This window comes from Solanum lycopersicum, chromosome 2 (genome assembly GCF_036512215.1).
Source record: "Solanum lycopersicum chromosome 2, SLM_r2.1".
NCBI classification, from domain to species: Eukaryota; Viridiplantae; Streptophyta; class Magnoliopsida; order Solanales; family Solanaceae; genus Solanum; species Solanum lycopersicum.
The window spans coordinates 38,849,333-38,853,374 of NC_090801.1; positions in this window are offsets into that span (position 1 = coordinate 38,849,333).

Below are 4,042 nucleotides of genomic sequence, written 5' to 3' on the forward strand. Positions count from 1 at the left end.
CCCCATTAGACAAATCGCAACTTACAAAACAAAACTCTCTTCCTTCTCTCTTCTTTCTCTCTCTAGTGGAAAACACCATTGAAGACCAATCTAAGGGAGGGTTTGAGGCATAAAAGGGTCAATTTATTCTATCAATATTCATCAATTAGTGACGTATGGTATGTAATTCACCTTTGAGACCTCTTTCCTCAAAGGGTTCCATCAAATTGATTTCAAAAGTTGAGTTTTCAAGTGGGTTTTCATCCAACACTAAATTGATGTTATGTATTGATTCTTTATGATTTATTTTGGATATTATGAATATATTAACATTTATTTAACTTAATTATGATATATCGTAATTTTTTGGTCTAGTTTGTAGATGATGACCCTTACCCCTTAACCCTAGGTTTTGATCTTGATATGAATTGGGTTGTATTGGTTCAAATGACATGGTCGTTGGTTGAATTACTAGTAGATGATGTTGTTATACTTATAATGAATGAAATATGGTGATTTGTAATCTCTCCTATTAGTTCTTGAGAAGATGATCTAGGTTATGAGGTATAGTGTGAATTGACCTAAGTATCTTGTCTAAAGTTATTATCTAGTATTGAATTGTGATGTACTGATTCTTCTAGCCTTGTTATCATGTTGGTTATTGACTTGCGATGATGTATACCCACATTGGATTATATTGAGGGATTATGAAGGAGACTTGGTAAGTCTTATGATCCCTATTATTTACTCTAAATTATGGTTAATTGTGATTAAATCATGATGTTGTATTGGAGTATGCCTTGTATTAAGACTGATAGGGTGGTATGATGTTGAATTTAAATGTATATGATTGTGAGTTTTTGTCTTAATATGTAAATGTTGTAAGGATGGTGAATGATTTACCAATGTGCCTTATTATGATATGAAGATGTTAATGTGCTAACCTCATCCATATGAATTGTAATGAAAGTACAATACTCATGCAATTCCTATTGATCTATGAAGATGATGGATGTTTATACAAGGGTTATACCCTATGACCTACAATAAGTTATGATGATTAATAGAGACATTAAAGACATTTCAAAAGGGACTCTAGCTTAGCACCGAGTGATCTTGCTTGTGAGGGGGTGACACTTTCCTAAATAAGGAAGGTAGGGTTCACTACCGTCCTCACACGGTGGATAGACTCATGATCCAAATAGGTTGTAGGGTGATGTTCCCAAGATGGCCCCAAGTTCCATAAATTGTGTTGCCACCATAGGAATAATAGCTAGTGGATCCACCTAGAAAGCTACGTTTATGTTTTGTTTTACTTTGGCCGGTAGACCACTTTCCTTCGATATAAGGCTTCACAACATCAAATTCAACATTATCTCATGTGGTATATATATCTTAGGTCAAGATGTTCCCAAAAAGGTAAAATAAACTAAAGGAATGAAATCTAACTAGGATAACCTAAGAGTTCTAGCTTATTCTAGGTAGGGGTATGAGACTCTACCTAAACATTGCACTAGTTAGTCTTGAGGGGAGTCTTAGAAGGATGTCCTGATATATGAGTATGCTTATTATGATATATGATATGTATATGATGAACTTGTACATTGTTGATACTATGTGATTGATTAGTTCTACTTATGTAAATGTGTTGGTCTATATGGTCAATGTAAGATAATATGTACTCTTAAATGCTACACTAAGTGAAGTAGGATGTTAGTCATGATTCTCGTTGGGTTACTTGATTGAGTAAGGTTATACGACTTTGCTTGGTTATTGATTTTGTTGACTTGACAGGGGCTTATGGGCAATTGTCTTTCTTTGGTTATGTTTAAATGTACTCGTATTCATGTTTGTTGCTAACATGACTTAATGATAGTGTTACCTGAATATGCATTAAACTATATGATATGCATGTAGACTTGACTAGATTTGTTGTTGTTGTTCTTGTGATGTGCATGCCTATGACTTAATGAATATGCCTAAGTGATTTGGTATGATCTTGTTGAATATGCATAAAGGTTTTTAATGAAAAGTGCATACTTTATGAAATGTCCCTTTTCCTAACATGTTTTCATAGTATGTGTGCATATGGTCTAATACTTAATACAAGTGGTGTACTAACCCCATTTTTTCTTTTCCCCAATATTTTAGGCTCCGGTTGTTGAAGGGCTTTTTGGAGACGAGTTTGAAAAAGTCTTGGAATTCTTGATCGTCCAAGTTGGGTAGGTCTTCACTTTCCGAGGGCAATGCCACTATCAAGATTATGGAATTGTTTTAGTATTTAAAATCTTATGTTTCTTTCCTTTAATTTGAATATTAAACATTTTTATGACCTATATGTGCTCTTATTCTATTGATGTATGGGATAGGCCCAACTTGATATACTTTTGTTAGATGTTATGAGATGAGAAGACTATTTTGAGAGTATGTTATCTTATATATATATCTATGATCAATAAAAGTAGACGACTAAGTAATCTTCCTATATGAAGGGTCTATGTATACTCGATAAATATATATTATGTGTATGTAGAGTTCTATGTAAACCTCCAAGTAGAACTAATGAAAAGTTTTAAATTTTCTGCTAAATTTGACCTATGAATGTAATGATGTAAGCTAAGAGGCTAGTCTTAGTCCTCAAATAGGAAGACGACGACGTTTACGTCTAGGGGGTAAACGCGGATGTGACACAACATATCCTCTAAAGTATGAATCATACGCTTTTCTTGACCATCAGCTTGATGATGGAAGGCGGTACTTAGGTTCACCTTCAATTCAAGACCTTGCTAAAAAGTCTTCTAACATTATGTGGTGAGTTGCGCACCTCTTTTTGAATTAATGGACACTGGAACTCCATGAAGTTTGAATATTTCTTGAATATATAATCTGGCTTAATCTCTACTGAGAAAATGTCTTTACCAGTAAAAGTTGGGCTGATTTAGTTATTCGATATACAATAGCCGAAATCAAATCTTGTTACATGCGAGACCGCGGTAAACCAGTATTAAAGTCCATATTTATTATTTACCACTTCTATTATAGAATCTCTATATTTTGAGCCATATCACTGGTTTTTGGTGATCTACCTTGATTTGTTGTCAATTTGGACACTTCACAACAAACTTTTCAATACATATCTTCATACTACTCTACTAATAGACTTCTCTCATGCCAATATACATGTTCGTAGATTCAGGACTGATAGAGTGTCCAGAGCTACGAGCTTCCTCCATGAACATTTCTTGGAGTTAATCCACCTTTGATACAAACAATCTACCTTGAAACCCCAAAACACAATCTCCCCTTTGTTTAAAACAAATTATTTTTTGCTTTTGAACATTTGCCTTTAATTCAATCAATAGAGGGTCTTGGTTTTATTTCTCATCACTAGCGGTGATTCAGCATTTATCACCATCACTCCACCTTAAGATTGTGCTTATCTTTGGCTAATTCTTTATTGAATTCCTCAACATGAGTAGTACTACCTATTGATAACCTCCTCAAATCATCAACAAAAACATTAGCCTTCTTGGGTGACATAGAATACATATTTCATAAGTCTTGAGTAACTCCAATCTCTTCATCTGTCTGATTAATCTCTTTTTGACTAAATACATACCGAAGACTTGTAATCGATGAAGAAATCTACATGTATAGACATAGTGACACCATATTTTCAAGGCAAAAAATACATCCACCAACTTTAGATAATGCGTTGGGTAGTTCTTCTGGTGAATCTTAAGTTGTCTGGAGGCATAAGCTATAACTTTGTCATTCTGCATCAAAACACAATCCAATCCAACTCTGGACACATCACAATACACAACAAAGCCTTTTGTATCCTCTGGTATGGTCAACACCAGAAAAGTAGTCAACCGCGTTTTCAATTCTTAAAGACTTTTCTCACAAGCTTTAGACCATTGTATATTTGTTGTCTTCTTAGTCAAATTTTTCATGGGTAAGATATGGATGAAAATCGCTTGACAAATCTTCTATAATAACCAGTCAATACAAAGAAACTCCTAATATCAGAAGGAGATGTGGGTCTAGGTCAATTCTGCAG